Consider the following 17,277-nt stretch of genomic DNA (forward strand, 5'->3'; position numbering starts at 1 on the left):
CAGCAGACATATTGGTGCGTTTGACACCCTGCCAATGACAAACAACATCCAAATGACCGCCTTGGTCAAACAATATATCGCTGATCGCTGTTGCGTCATTGGTGAGATGTGTACGTGTGACCGCTAATAAACGACTTATGTGCGATCTCGGCAAATCGTAACAATGATCTGGGCGTGTCACATCGTTTCTGAGATCGTCAGATAAATCGTAGCGTGTAACGCCGCCTTTATACTCGGATATTTGAGTTGCACCCATCCGAGCATCCACCTGCTTTTTACGCGTACCGAGCATCTGAGCATGGTAGTGTTTGCTCATCACTAATAATTAACTGATGAGCTAGCTTCACTGATGTTCCTGGTTAACTAACAGGGAGAGCAAATGGAGACCAATGCTATGTATGAACGAGACTAAAGCTGGGTTCACACATAGCGACAGCGACAACGACATCGCTGTTACGTCACCATTTTCTGTGACGTAACAGCGACCTTGTAAGTCGCTGTTATGATCGCTGCTTAGCTGTCAAACACAGCGACGCAGCAGCGATCATAATGTCGCTACATGTGCAGAGAGCAGGGAGCTGCGCACACTGCTTAGCGCTGGCTCCCTCCTCTCCTAGCTACAGTACACATAGGGTTAATTACCCGATGCGTACTGCAGCTACATGTGCACAGAGCAGGAGCCGGCACTAGCAGCAAGAGCGGCGGAGGCTGGTAACGAAGGTAAATATCGGGTAACCAGGGAAAGGTCTTCCCTTGGTTACCCGATGTTTACAGTGGTTACAGCTTTCCGCAGCTGCCAGACGCCGGCTCCTGCTCCCTGCTCGCTTCATTTCGTCGCTCTCTCGCTGTCACACACAGCGATGTGTGCTTCACAGCGGGAGAGCGACGACGAAAAAATGAAGCAGGGCATTCAGCAACGAGCAACGACCTCACAGCAGGGGCCAGCTCGTTGCTGGATGTCACACACAGCGACAGCGACGGGACGTTGCTGCAACGTCACAGAAAATGGTCGTCGCTGTGGTCGTCGCTGTGTGTGACACCACCTTAACTGACTGGTTGTTCCAATAGTTCAGCCAACCCTTTGGTCTGTCCCAGATAATACATAGATAGAGCAGGGGATTAGTTTAGCTATTGAAATAAGCTTTCAGTCTGCAATCTTCATTCCTTCACTTATTTTCAGATTCCCTGATATGCAGTTTATTTACCCCAAGGTTCCGATTTGTAAGAGTGTCTTCCTCGAATGATGACATCCACCATCCCACCTTCCCCAGGCCTCCCGTGTTCTCCGGCGCAAGTAAAACACATCACAACTGCTCTCTTTTGGTGGCTGGGGTCGGTCACAGCTTTTATTCAACTTTCTTCAAACTTTCCTTATAAACTTCCATTTAAAACCTGCAACTTCTTTCAACCAAAATGGTTTTCCCCTCCAGCTCCTGGAGGACATGTGCGTCCGAAGCATTTTAAATTACCACTAGCTCTGACTTCACACTCAGCAGTACAAAAACACATTCACGAAAAACTAAAAAAAAGGGGGGTGGGAACGGAGCTTCCGTCTGCCGATGCCGGAAAGAGGGGGAAGCATAATGAACCTATGGGATCAACCAACCTTACAAAACTGATAGGACAGAATAGGAAAGGTGGCGGGAACACACCGCTTATACCACAAGCAAGAGAGCCAAACCGGCACCCCTGCACAACTTGCCCTGACCATTTTTTTTTTAATTCATTTATTTATTTAATTTAATTTAACATTAACTCTTTTGAACCCGTTGTCGCTCACTAGGACACAGGGAGGGTCGCACCAAACAACCACTCCGCCTGAGCCAATCAGTTAGGGACCACTTGCCGAAAAGGCTCATAGTCCACCAAGCATTATAAGCTGGACATAAGCCTGAACCCTCGGTTCTGTTTTCTTCAGTAGTTCATATATCAGCATAGCTTCTATTCTACATATTTCCCTTTTCATATGCCTTCAAGTTTTACTAAAACCTGTTTTTTTCTGTCCTTCCTGAGATTGTACATATAATTTCCCACCTCAACAGACTGTGGATATCTGTCTACAATGCCTCCCTGTTCCTGCTGCTATCTATAATAAAAAAGGGAGAGTAAAGAGAGAGAGAGCGAGCGAGAGATATGATAGTAAGGAGCAGGAGCTCTGACAGATCTGTAACAATTTGCAAAGCACCACTACTACTAGTACTAACTCTCCACTGCTCCAGAGCCAGCTGCCTTTACAGACAAAACACAGTAAAAAAAAAAAAATATATATATTTATATATATATATACATATATATATAAAATATTTATGCCCATCCATAGATAAGAAACACAACTGAAGAACATTTCGCTGAGGCGTTATCTGGGGATTTGCTTTTTTTTATATTTATTTCTTGACTGTGTTTTCCCTCCTCTTTGGCTGCTGAGTTCTCCATAATTCAGAATGGGCTGTACTTAAAGGGAACCTGTCAGGTCCAATATGCACCCAGAACCAGAAGCAGTTCTGGGTGCATATTGCTAATCCCTGCCTAACTGTCCCTGTATACACTAGCATAGATAAAGAGATCTTTACAAAAAGTATTTCTAAAGATATCTTACCCTATGCTAATAAGCAAGGGGACTAGTCCCCTGGGCCTTAGTTCCCCTGGCTAGTCGGCTCCATTAGCATGTTAGTACGTTCCTGTGGGTGTGCTAACATTCTAATGAATACGCAGCATCACAGGATGATCTCACTCACCTCTCCGGCTGCCATCACCGCCAGTCGCTGGATTTCGGATCAGTGCTCATGACCCCGGAGCTTGAGTCATGCGCACTATGAAGCTGGGTGCACGCATCCTGGCTTCAAACTGAAGTATTGAGCTTGAACCAAACTCTGAGGTCATGCGCACTGAGCCGAAATCCCCCATTGAACGCGATGGCGGCAGAGAGGTGAGAGAGATCATGCCTCTGGCACTGCGCATTCATTAGCATTTTAGCACACCCACAGGGGCGTACTAACATGGTAATGGGGGCGACTGGCCAGGGAACTAACGCCCAGGGGACTGGTGTCCTTGCTCATTAGCATACGGTAAGAGATCTTTAGAAACACTTTTTCTAAAGATCTCTTTATCTATACAGGAACGGTTAGGCAGGGATTAGCAATATGCACCCAGAACTACTCGTGGTTCTGAGTGTATATTGGACCTGACAGGTTTCCTTTAATGTCAGTTATGTCATCTTAAATATTTATACTTAATTTACACTGGTCATCCATATACAAGTGTTCTCAATAAATTAAAATATCAAAAAGTTAATTTATTTCAGCAATTCAATACAAAAAGGGAAACACATTATATAGAGTCATTACTAGAGTTGAGCGCGGTTCGTGGTTCGTGGTTCTCCAGTTCGCGGCTCGAGTGATTTTTGGGCTGTTCGAGATCGAACTAGAACTCGAGCTTTTTGCTAAAAGCTCGATAGTTCTAGATACATTCGAGAACGGTTCTAGCAGCAAAAAGCAGGGCTTTTTACAGCTACAGTGAGCAGGAGCCATCGCTGGCAGCCTGCCACAAGCTGGTAACCAAGATAAACATCGGGTATCCAAGCAAAGCGCTTTGGTTAGTAACCCGATGTTTATCTTAGTTACGTGCAGGAAGCCCACACTTTCCCGCTCAGCTCGCTCCGCCCCCTCCTGCCCGCGGCATGTACACATACATACACATACACAAACACACACACACACACACACACACATCCACCCCCCCCCCCCGCCCGCCCGCCCGCTCGCTCGCTCGCTCGCTCGCTCGCTCGGCTTACCTGCGGTGATGAAGTCCCGCCATCCCGACCTCAGCGCTGTCACTGTCCTCCATGGCCGCCGCTTGTCACATCACCTCTCGCTTCCGACCCGAGACTGACACTGGCGGTGACGTCACGGACCTCTCGCGATACTTGATGTGAAGGCGCCGGTCATTGACCTCAGTGACAGGGGCTGTCAGTGTGCTGGAGATCAGCGCAGGTAATGTACCTCACTGACAGCAGCACTTCTCATGCCCTGCAGTGACCTGGGCTGACCCATTGATGTTAGCTCAGGTCACTGCACTGCTCTCCCAGCCAATGGGGAACATCCTGCTCTTCATTGACTGGGACAGTGTGCATCGTCATGGCAACCCCTTGGATTACACCAGACCTGGATTTGTTTTTCAATCTAATAAATTGGTTAAAGAGGGAATGTTTTGGGGAGTGTTTTTTCAAATAAAAATGTGTTTGTCGTGTATTTTTTTTTATTACTGACTGGGTTGGTGATGTCGGGTATCTGATAGACGCCTGACCTCACCAACCCCAGGGCTTGATGCCAGGTGACATTACACATCTGGTATTAACCCCAAATATTACCCCGTTTGCCACCGCACCAGGGCGCGGGATGAGCTGGGGCGAAGCACCAGGATTGGCGCATCTAATGGATGCGCCACTTCTGGGGCGGCTGCGGCCTGCTATTTTTAGGCTGGGGAGATTCCAATAACCATGGACCTCCCTAGTCTGAGAATATCAGGCCCCAGCTGTCTGCTTTACCTTGGCTGGTGATCCAATTTTGGGGGACCCCTACGTGGTTTTTTTTTTTAATTATTTATTTAATTTAAAATAACAGCGTGGGGTGCCTTCAGTTTTGGATTACCAGCCAAGGTGAGGTTGCCAGCTGTGGTCTGCAGGCTGCAGCCGTCTGCTTTACCCTAGCTGGCTACAAAACTAGGGGGAACCCTATGTCATTTTTTTTTTCATTTTTTTGGCTAAATACAAAGCTAAGCACCCCTTAGTGCCACATGAAAGGTACCAAAGGGTGTTCCACTTTTTCTCCATTTTTTTCTCCACTTTCTCTCCACTTTTTCTCCACTTTTTCTCCATTTTTTTCTCCACTTATTCTCCACTTTTTCTCCTCTTATTCTCCACTTTTTCTCCACTTTTTCTCCACTTTTTCTCCTCTTATTCTCCACTTTTTCTCCACTTTTTCTCCACTTTTTCTCCATTTTTTTCTCCACTTTCTCCACTTTTTCTCCACTTTTTTCTCCACTTTTTCTCCTCTTATGCTCCACTTTTTCTCCTCTTAATCTCCACTTTTTCTCCACTTTTTCTCCACTTTTTCTCCACTTTTTTCTCCACTTTTTCTCCTCTTATGCTCCACTTTTTCTCCACTTTTTCTCCACTTTTTCTCCACTTTTTCTCCACTTTTTCTCCACTTTTTCTCCTCTTAATCTCCACTTTTTCTCCTCTTATGCTCCACTTTTTCTCCACTTTTTCTCCACTTTTTCTCCTCTTAATCTCCACTTTTTCTCCACTTTTTCTCCATTTTTTCTCCACTTTTACTCCACTTTTTCTCCACTTTTTTCTCCACTTTTTCTCCTCTTATGCTCCACTTTTTCTCCACTTTTTCTCCACTTTTTTCTCCACTTTTTCTCCTCTTATGCTCCACTTTTTCTCCACTTTTTCTCCACTTTTTCTCCACTTTTTCTCCTCTTATGCTCCACTTTTTCTCCACTTTTTCTCCACTTTTTCTCCTCTTAATCTCCACTTTTTCTCCACTTTTTCTCCACTTTTTCTCCACTTTTTCTCCACGTTTTCTCCACGTTTTCTCCACTTTTTTCTCCACTTTTTCTCCTCTTATGCTCCACTTTTTCTCCACTTTTTCTCCACTTTTTCTCCACTTTTTCTCCACGTTTTCTCCACGTTTTCTCCACTTTTTTCTCCACTTTTTCTCCTCTTATGCTCCACTTTTTCTCCACTTTTTCTCCACTTTTTCTCCTCTTAATCTCCACTTTTTCTCCACTTTTTCTCCACTTTTTCTCCACTTTTTCTCCACTTTTTTCTCCACTTTTTCTCCACTTTTTCTCCTCTTATGCTCCACTTTTTCTCCACTTTTTCTCCACTTTTTCTCCACTTTTTCTCCACTTTTTCTCCACTTTTTCTCCACGTTTTCTCCACTTTTTTCTCCACTTTTTCTCCTCTTATGCTCCACTTTTTCTCCACTTTTTCTCCACTTTTTCTCCTCTTAATCTCCACTTTTTCTCCACTTTTTCTCCATTTTTTCTCCACTTTTACTCCACTTTTTCTCCACTTTTTTCTCCACTTTTTCTCCTCTTATGCTCCACTTTTTCTCCACTTTTTCTCCACTTTTTTCTCCACTTTTTCTCCTCTTATGCTCCACTTTTTCTCCACTTTTTCTCCACTTTTTCTCCACTTTTTCTCCTCTTATGCTCCACTTTTTCTCCACTTTTTCTCCACTTTTTCTCCACTTTTTCTCCTCTTAATCTCCACTTTTTCTCCACTTTTTCTCCACTTTTTCTCCACTTTTTCTCCACTTTTTCTCCACTTTTTTCTCCACTTTTTCTCCACTTTTTCTCCTCTTATGCTCCACTTTTTCTCCACTTTTTCTCCACTTTTTCTCCACTTTTTCTCCACGTTTTCTCCACGTTTTCTCCACTTTTTTCTCCACTTTTTCTCCTCTTATGCTCCACTTTTTCTCCACTTTTTCTCCACTTTTTCTCCTCTTAATCTCCACTTTTTCTCCACTTTTTCTCCACTTTTTCTCCACTTTTTCTCCACTTTTTTCTCCACTTTTTCTCCACTTTTTCTCCTCTTATGCTCCACTTTTTCTCCACTTTTTCTCCACTTTTTCTCCACTTTTTCTCCACTTTTTCTCCACTTTTTCTCCACTTTTTCTCCTCTTAATCTCCACTTTTTCTCCTCTTATGCTCCACTTTTTCTCCACGTTTTCTCCACTTTTTTCTCCACTTTTTCTCCTCTTATGCTCCACTTTTTCTCCACTTTTTCTCCACTTTTTCTCCACTTTTTCTCCACTTTTTCCTCCACGTTTTCTCCACGTTTTCTCCACTTTTTTCTCCACTTTTTCTCCTCTTATGCTCCACTTTTTCTCCACTTTTTCTCCACTTTTTCTCCTCTTAATCTCCACTTTTTCTCCACTTTTTCTCCATTTTTTCTCCACTTTTACTCCACTTTTTCTCCACTTTTTTCTCCACTTTTTCTCCACTTTTTCTCCTCTTATGCTCCACTTTTTCTCCACTTTTTCTCCACTTTTTCTCCACTTTTTCTCCACTTTTTCTCCACTTTTTCTCCACTTTTTCTCCTCTTAATCTCCACTTTTTCTCCTCTTATGCTCCACTTTTTCTCCACGTTTTCTCCACTTTTTTCTCCACTTTTTCTCCTCTTATGCTCCACTTTTTCTCCACTTTTTCTCCACTTTTTCTCCACTTTTTCTCCACTTTTTCCTCCACGTTTTCTCCACGTTTTCTCCACTTTTTTCTCCACTTTTTCTCCTCTTATGCTCCACTTTTTCTCCACTTTTTCTCCACTTTTTCTCCTCTTAATCTCCACTTTTTCTCCACTTTTTCTCCATTTTTTCTCCACTTTTACTCCACTTTTTCTCCACTTTTTTCTCCACTTTTTCTCCTCTTATGCTCCACTTTTTCTCCACTTTTTCTCCACTTTTTTCTCCACTTTTTCTCCTCTTATGCTCCACTTTTTCTCCACTTTTTCTCCACTTTTTCTCCACTTTTTCTCCTCTTATGCTCCACTTTTTCTCCACTTTTTCTCCACTTTTTCTCCTCTTAATCTCCACTTTTTCTCCACTTTTTCTCCACTTTTTCTCCACTTTTTCTCCACTTTTTCTCCACTTTTTTCTCCACTTTTTCTCCACTTTTTCTCCTCTTATGTTCCACTTATTCTCCACTTTTTCTCCACTTTTTCTCTACTTTTTCTATGGTCGGTCTACCCATTAGCTCTGCCATGCATAGTGTAGCTCTACACCTACTGCACATGTTACTTTATGATTGACATCTCTTTCGTACCAGAGCTGTCTAAGTCTACTCTGACCCCATATTTGTCATTACTATATTGTCCTTGTACTGTATTATGACATTTGTATCATGTGTTTCATTTCTTGCTGTGTTGCAATTTTTTTGCTGCATCCCAATTGTACCTCTACATTGTTCGAGTTTATGTTATTGTTCTCTCACTCTTATGTGATACTGATTATTGTCATTTTTCATGATTACATGCAGATAAGTCCAATCTGACGAAGGCTCAGGCCGAAACGTCATTTGTAACTTGTTTTGGACAAAAACATATATGCTTATGAAAAAAAAATTTTCTTAATACGGACCAATAAAGAGTGATTTTGCATTACTATCCGTTGTGACTTACTGACTTAGTCTGGGAGATATAGAGTGCCGAGGTTACTCACTAATTTTATCTATTATTACCTCTGAGCACCTATATACCAGTGAGCAGAGCTTCCTCTACAGTAGTTCTCCTGATTAGGCATGCCCTTACCTCATGAGCAGGGCATTGCAGCTTTGGTAGCAACCATTACGACATGGACTCTGCTGCTGTGGACCCGGGGAGAGTGAGTGCAGATTCATTGCACCCACACTCCTCACATGAAGGGTCCGCACTCCTAGAAAATGGGGGATACGTTCCCTGAGTGTCTCCCCCCCCATATTCTAGACGGTCCAGAGTCGTCGTGGGACCCCTTTATTTTTTTTCTTACAATAAATTGGTGAAAGAGGAAATGTTTTGGGGACTGTTTTTTCAAATAAATTTCTTTTGTCGATTTTTTGTTTTTGTTAGTACTGACAGTTTATGATGTTGGGTATCTAATAGACGCCATGACATCACAAACTGCTGGGCTTGATCTCAGGTGACTTTACAGCTAGTATCAACCCGATTTATTACCCCGTTTGCCACTGCACCAGGGCACGGGATGAGCTGGGGTGAAGCGCCAGGATTGGCGCATCTAGTGGATGCGCCACGTCTGGGGTGCCTGCGGCCTGCTATTTTTAGGCTGTGAAGGCCCAATAACTATGGACCTTCCCACCCTGAGAATACCAGACCACAGCTGTCCGCTTTACCTTGGCTGGTGATCCAATTTGGGGGGTCCCCTACTTTTATTGTGTAATTATTAATATTTATAAAATAATTATAAAAAAGAGCCTGAGGGGACCTCCACATTGGATCCCCAACCACGGTAAAGCTGCCAGCTGTGGTTTTCAGGCTACAGCCGTCTGCTTTACCCTAGCTGGCTATCAAAAATGGGGGGACCCAACGTAATTTTTTTTTTTTAACTATTTTTTAAATAGAAAAAATTAATGGGCTTCCCTGTATTTTGATTGCCAACCAAGGTAACGGCAGGCAGATGGGGGTGGCAACCCATAGCTGTCTGCTTTATCTGCGCTGAGAATCAAAAATACCGCGGAGCGCTACGTCATTTTTTTAAAGATTTATTTTTACAGCACTGTGATGTCCAGCAATCAAAATACAGGGAAGCCCATTTTATTTTTAGTTATTTAAATAAATAATTAAAAAAAATATATGTTAGCTCCCACTGCATTTTTTGTATTGCTAGCTAAGGGTAATCCAAGCAGCTACTGGCTGCTAACCCCCACTGCTTGGTGTTACCTTCACTGGCAATGGAAAATCCAGGGAAGCATTTTTTTTTTTTTTTGCCAAAAAGCTACAAAAAAAGGACGTGAGCTTCGCCATATTTTTGTATGCTAGCCAGGTATAGCAGGCAGGTGCTGGAAGAGTTGGATACAGCGCCAGAAGATGGCGCTTCTATGAAAATGCCATTTTCTGAGGCGGCTGCAGACTGCAAATCGCAGCAGTGGGGCCCAGAAAGCTCAGGCCAACCTGTGCTGCGGATTCCAATCCCCAGCTGCCTAGTTGTACCTGGCTGGACACAAAAATGGGGCAAAGCCTACGTCATTTGTTTTCTAATTATTTCATGAAATTCATGAAATAATAAAAAAAGGGCTTCCCTTTATTTTTGGTTCCCAGCCGGGTACAAATAGGCAACTGGGGGTTGGGGGCAGCCGTACCTGCCTGCTGTACCTGGCTAGCATACAAAAATATGGCGAAGCCACATAATTTTTTCAGGGGGCAAAAAACTTCTGCATACAGTCCTGGATGGAGTATACTGAGCCTTGTAGTTCTGCAGCTGCTGTCTGTCTGTATGGAGAAGAGCAGACAGCAGCTGCAGAACTACAAGGCTCAGCATACTCCATCCAGGACTGCATGCAGAAGTTTTTTGCCCACCAAAAAAATGACGTGGGCTTCGCCATATTTTTGTATGCTAGCCAGGTACAGCTGGCAGCCACGGGCTGCCTCCAACCCCCAGTTGCCTATTTGTACCCGGCTGGGAACCAAAAATATAGGGAAGCCCGTTTTTTTTAATTATTTCACTTATTTCATGAAATAATTAAAAAACAAATGACGTGGGCTTCGCCCTATTTTTGTGTCCAGCCGGGTACAACTAGGCAGCTGGGGATTGGAATCCGCAGCACAGGTTAGCCCGAGGTTTGTGGGCGCCTCTGCTGCGGATTTCAGTCCGCAGCCGTCCCAGAAAATGGCGCTCTCATAGAAGCGCCATCATCTGGCGCTGTATCCAACTCTTCCAACAGCCCTGGAGCCGGGTGGCTTGTTGGGTAATCATGAGTTAATACTGGCTTTGTTTTACCAGCCAGTATTAAGCCAGAGATTCTTAATGTCAGGCACGTTTGACCCGGCCATTAAGAATCTCCAATAAAGGGTTAAAAAAAGACACCACACAGAGAAAAAATACTTTAATAGAAATAAATACACAGACACATTAGAGACTCCATCTTTATTACCCCTGTCAGCCCTCCACGATCCTGCTCTTCTGTCTTCTTTCTTTCTAGTGTAGTAGTAGTGACGATTGTAGTGAGGGGCATCACTTGGGGCTGGGGAACCTCCATCCTAACTACAATGCTCACTACAATCGGGAAGCAGCGTGCAGCCTTCACTCCGTGAGTGATCACTGCTGGCTGCTAGCGGTAACGCTGACAGACGCGTTACCATAGCAACGGTGCTCCCGGAGCCGCGGTTAGCGGTGACGTCACCGCTAACTGCGTTGCTATGGCAACGGTGATCTCCGTTAATGACCGGCTGTGTCAGCCGGTCCCTAACGGAACGGGGAGTCGACCGTGTGCTAGAGCATGTCGCCGGTACACGGCGATACACATATGTGCACCGTGTACCGGAGAGATGCACTCGCAGGTCCTACATGACGTGTCATAGTCATGTGACCAGTCTGTAGCCAATGAGATAATAGCCACGTGACTGGTCACATGGCTATTTTGACGTCACGATAGGTCCTGCTTCTCTGCTGGCAGTGCAGGTCACCGGGAGGATTCAGCGATCATCGGATGGAATAGCGGCAGGAGACAGAGTGCAGAAGGGATCGCGAGGACCGGTAAGTGTTATGGCAATGTTTATTAACTGTTTGTGTACATTTATAATGCATTTTTATGTGTTTGTGATTGCCTCCCATTATAGCCTATTGGTTCTAGTTCGGTTCGTCGAACGTTCGACGAGCCGAACTCGAGCCAGACCCCCCGTTCGGCGAACCGCCTCGAGCCGAACCGGGACCGGTTCGCTCATCTCTAGTCATTACACACAGAGGGATCTATTTTAAGTGTTTATTTCTGCTAATGTTAAGAAATGTTGGTGCCTACTGAAAAGTCTGTACAGTAAATGCCTCAATACTTGGTCGGGGCTCCGTTTGCATGAATTACTGCATCAATGCGGCGTGGCATGGAGGCGATCAGTCTGTGGCACTGCTGAGGTTTTATGGAAACCCAGGTTGCTTTGATAGCAGCTTTAAGCTCATCTGCATTGTTGGGTCTGGTGTTTCTCATCTTCCTCTTGATAATACTCCATAGATTCTCTATGAGGTTTAGGTCAGCAGAGTTTGCTGGACAATCAAGCACAATGATACTGTGGTTATTAAACCAGGAATTGGTACTTTTGGCAGTGTGAACAGGTGGTCTTGGTCTTGATAAAACACAGTGGACCTACACCAGCAGATGACATGGCTCCCCAAACCATCACTGATTGTAGAAACTTCACACTAGACCTCAAGCAGCCTGGATTGTGGCCTCTCCACTCTTCCTTCAGACAGACTCTGTGTGTAATGATTCTATATAATTATATGCATTTCTTTTTTTGTATTGAATTACTGAAATAAATTAACTTTTTGATGATATTCTAATTTATTGAGATGCACTTGTCTATGCTTGGACAATATTGAGTACCACTGAAGAGTTGCTAGCTCACCACTTGGAAGTATTAGAATCCAGTATGCTCTAAAGCACAGTCTGTCAAGGCGTTGAGATAATGCAAATCAATAGGGATCGCGTTCAAAACATGTAGGTTTCTTCTGTTCTTCCCCACCATGAAATTTTTGGAATTCATTTTTAATACATTGTAATAAAAAGGAATTTTAACCACTAGCTGGAACCTTTTTTTCACCATTACTTCTTGTTACTATTACTATGCACAGTTTCACCACATTTGCACATTGACTTCTATCTATGACCACCTCTGTGAAAGTTTCCTGAGTACCATATGCTATTATTATAAATGTCCCCTCTAAGTGCATAAATTAACTCGGCACATCAGTGCTCTGTAAATACTGATGACTACTTTTTTATGTCTAACATAATCTATGTACCCGTTATGTGTGTTTATTGTTATAGTCATTTTTTTTTTCATTTGGACCTATCTAATTTTGCATATTTCCTATACTAATTATGCCTCTTGTCTCCTGTTTATTTGTGTTGTGATTTCTCTTTTAATTGAATAAATAATTACTTTTTAATTTTGTCTGGCATCTGATTCTCATATTTTCATGTAGACATCATATATTAAATTCATAGTTCATAGGATAGAGTGTGCGATAAAAAGAAAAAATGTGTTTCAAACATGGGAACATTTTTTTTAAGGACACGTTGACGTTTGAAACGCGTTGGTTCTTTATCGCACGCTGTAGATAAATTCCACTGCAGGTCCTCCATGTGTTCCACTGCAGGTCCTCGAACTCCACTGCACTGCATCCCATGTTCCCCTGGTGTCCAGAAGCATGCGGTATCACTGGATGTTGTGAGTGCCTGTGTGCAATCTGATGTGTAATTATGTGTGCGATCTGATGTGTGTGGGTGTGAATTCCACCACAGGTCCTTGATGCGTTCCACTGCAGGTCCTCCGATTTGGCATCTGGTGAGTGTGATTGCGGGGTCTTCTGTCTTCTTTCTTCTCTCCTTTGGGGGTGTACATTGTCTAGAATGACGTGTCCTGCAGTAGTCTAACTTTTTTAGCTGCATGGACACTTCATTATTGAACCGCAACTAGGGCTTATTTTCGGAGTAGGGATAATATTTAACACTTACGTCGAAAATGCTAAAAATTCCTGCTAGGGCTTATTTTCGGAGAAACACGGTAGTTACTATTCACTTATCACTATTATTTACTCCGTTAGGCCCCTTTCACACGTCATTGATTCTGGGACGTTTGTGCTTTTTTTTAAACGTACCAGAATCACTGACATACGCAGACCCATTATAATGAATGGGTCTGCTCACACGTCAGTGATTTATCACTGCACGTGTCTCCGTGCGGCGTACCCGCGTGTGCGTGATTGCTGCATGGAGACATGTCCTTTTTTTTCTGGCATCACTGATGTTCCACGGACTACGCAGTGGTGTGGTCCGTGAAACACGTGCCAGAAAAAAACGTGCATTTAAAATAATAAACATTTTAACTCACCCGGCGTCCAGCGATGTCCTCTGCAGCCCGTTCTGCTTGCTGCTTCTAAGCCGGCTGATTACTGTCGCGCATATTCATTATGCGCGACACAGCCGACCCGGATGCAGCTGCTGTGGGGGTCACCGCCAGCCGGATGCTGCACCGCGGGAGGATTCAGCACCATGGAGAGCGGGAGCGGGCGCAGGTGAGTTGATTTCTAAGTGCAATCACGGGCCACGGAGAACGGAGCCCGGATTGCACTTAGACAACCCACGTGTGCCGTGATTCACAGCACACGCAGGGACATGTGCGTGTTTTACACGCCATTGAAAAACGTCACTGTTTTTCACTGACGTGTGAAACGGGCCTTAAGTTGATATATGTTACTGAATTATAGTTTTTGAAAGAATCAAAAATTACAAATCATACTAAGTATAAACATACTACAAAAACTATATAAAAAAGTTAAATAGATTTAATAAAATAGTTATGAAAGTCTGTAAAAAACACACAAACTTTTTTGTACTTTTCTTTCCAATAAATAAACATTATAAAATATACCATATAAAAAAGGGAATTCAAAAAGTTGAGTTGGATCTCAAGGCTAAAATTGACCCAATTCTCATGGGGAAAATTGTGGCGGTGATTTTTGAATGGTAATGTGAACGTGAACTTATTCCATATTTGCTTGTTCATCGAGATATTTTTAGCAGAATATTGCGTGTTTTCTAGAAGGATGTCACGCTAGCAAACATAGATCTATAAATAACCTAGCCAGTAAGTGACCTGCGAATAGGAAAAATCCATATGACTTAAATCTCGTATATCTAGCAGAAGTGTAAAATTGGGAACAAGTTCTACTTCGCTTGTTAGCGCCGGAGATCTTAAGTGATATCCTGGAGCTGTAAATATTAATGCAGGCACATTTTTTACAGTGGAAATATTTTGTATGGGAACTCTGTGAAGCTAAACAAAAGATGACATGTGGGCAGATAAAATCTTTAAAAAATGGAGATTTATTATAGGGGTGCTCTGTTTCAAGTAAAACCCAATAGCCCTTCATTTCAGGGCTGCTAGAATTGCAATTATCATCTGTCTCTTAAGAATTGTCATTTTCCAATTTTTCAACAAAAAAAATACTCATTCTTATATCATGCAAAAAATGATTGCTCTTTAATGGCAAAACTTACAAATTCAGGCAGGAAAACCATGATGAGGCGTGGGGGAGGGGTGGATGACTATTATTAGATTTGCCTAACCAATGTTTATCATTTTTCCAGTTCAGTTAAAGGCTTCTTAAATCAGAAGACAGACATAGACAAGTTGCTAGACTATAATAATCATAATAATTCTATAAATCCAAGAAAATAAGAAATTAATCCTCTCATTAGGAAAAATTCGGTACACAGAATCACAGATTTAATAGCATGAATATAACTGATAGAACGCCTCAAAGTCATCTTATTAAATCTCATCAGTGCAAGGCAAGAAGAGAAATTATACAATGTCAAACATTTTAGGAAAACAAGGGCTAAGACGATGTTGAGAAATTGTGAACCTTTGGATGTTCAGCCCTCTTAACACACTGTTAGCCACCATACATGAACTCTCCTTGTTGGGCTTTATTGAAACGGTTGTTGTAAAACTCAAGGCACAGACATCTGAAAATTGTGGACATGATTTGCGCTGTGTGCATTTTCTTGAGACTGTCCACTTGGTCAATGGCTGCCGGGGCTGATTACTATTAATATTCACTAATCTGCTCCATCTGGCAATGTAGGGTGACAATATGACAGTTGTTTACTTTTCTGTGAAATGGGATACTAATAAGACATTGAGGTTGGTTATTTTCTTCCTTTAGTTCATAAAACATCTTTCTGTGAGTCTTAGGTGGGGCTACTTACTATATAATTCCTTGAGTTCCTGTCTTCTATTGTAAGTTCTACCCTTCCCTGGTCCACACCCCTGTTCCCTGCTGCTCTTATTCTAGTAATTATCACTGTTTCAGACCTCGGGTTTTTTTGTGACCATTCTTCTGCCTGAAAATGTTGTCCCATCCTGGTTCTGACCTAGCTATGTAACAATTTCTGTAAGCAGCTACTCCATGAACTCAACCCAGGGCTCCAGCATAATCGCAAATTCCTGTACATGAATTAAAGATCGAAGATTATTCTATAATAGCGGTCTACAAATATATGGAAGGTAGTCACAGTGCAGAGGGAACTATCCTATTCTCATTAGCACAAGGAAGTACTAGAAGCAATGGGATGAAACTTAAAGGAAGGAGATTCAGATTAGACATTAGGAAAAACTTTCTGACAGTGAGGGTAGTCTGATAGTGGGACAGGCTGCCGCAAGAGGTAGTGAGGGCAGTCAGAGAATGGGACAGGATAACACGGAAGGTAGTGAGGGCAGTCAGAGAGGGGAACAGGCTACCATGGAAGGCAATGAGCTCTCCATCAATGGAAATCTTCAAGTGGAAACAGGATAAACATATAGCTGGGATGATTTAGGAAAGCCTGCACTCGCAGGGGGTTGGACCCGATGGCCCTTGAGGTCCCTTCCAACTCTACCATTCTATGATTCTATGAAGATTAAGGTACCCCCGAGGATATAATAACTAGAGATGAGCGATGTTCGATTCGAACCGTTCTCCAATTTCAAATTTGAGTGATTTTGCGCGGTGTTCCAGTCGTTCAATGAACTAGAACGATTTGCTTCAAGTTCGGCCGTTCGAGATACCGTTCGATAACTGTTCAATCACCAAAGCGTGGCTTTTCACAGTAAGGCTATGTTCGCACATTGTGTATTTTCATGCGTCCTGCGTCCCCAGCACAATCCCTCTCTCTTTCCTACTCACCGATCACGGGCGCGGCGCTGCACAGCTGTCACAAAGCTCCGGTGGCTTTTCTCTTTTGAAAATGGCTGCCGCTCATTATTCAATCTGGTATTCCCTGCTTTCCTCACCCACCGGCGCCCATGATTGGTTGCAGTCAGACACGACCCCACGCTGAGTGACAGCTGTCTCATTGCAACCAATCACAGCCGCCGGTCGGCGGGTCTATATCGTGCAGTAAAATAAATAAATAAATAATTTAAAAAAAAACACCTGCGGTTCCCCTCAAGTTTGATAACAGCCAAGATAAAGCCACACGGCTGGAGGCTGGTATTGTCAGGATGGGGAGTGCCACGTTATGGGGAGCCCACCACCCTAACAATATCAGCCAGAAGCCGCCCGGAACTGCCGCATCCATTAGATGTGACAGTCCCGCTACTCTACCCGGCTCTTCCTGAATTGCCCTGGTGCGGTGGAAATTGGGGTAATAAGGTTAGGTTAATCATGGCAGACGTCTCCCCGAGATACCTTCCATGATTAACATGTAAGTGAAAGCAAATAAGCACACACAACGAAAAATCCTTTATTTGGAATAAAAGACAAAAAAACACCTCATTTACCTCTTTATTAATACCCAAACAACAATCCAGGTCTGAAGTAATCCACACAACGCTTTCAGCTCTGCTACATGAAGCTGACAGGGAGTGCCATAGAACACGACAGCTCTGTGTCAGCTCCACGTAGCAACTGAAGTGAGCCGCGCTGTCACCGGAGACTTCACCCAGGTAGTGCCTGCATGTGATATCTCTCTCTCTCTCTTTCTCTCTCTCTTTTTCTCTCTCTCTCTCCTCTTTGTAGC

At 43.3% G+C, this 17,277-nt stretch overlaps 1 protein-coding gene across 2 annotated transcripts in view; it reads left to right on the top strand.

Annotated features, from left to right (window-relative positions):
* HTR1F (5-hydroxytryptamine receptor 1F) overlaps positions 1-17,277 on the top strand; it is a 417,661-nt gene that overhangs the window by 206,688 nt on the left and 193,696 nt on the right. The gene's annotated exons all lie outside the window — the stretch shown is intronic.

The sequence above is a fragment of the Anomaloglossus baeobatrachus genome, chromosome 2, assembly GCF_048569485.1.
Source record: "Anomaloglossus baeobatrachus isolate aAnoBae1 chromosome 2, aAnoBae1.hap1, whole genome shotgun sequence".
In the NCBI taxonomy this organism is placed as follows: Eukaryota; Metazoa; Chordata; class Amphibia; order Anura; family Aromobatidae; genus Anomaloglossus; species Anomaloglossus baeobatrachus.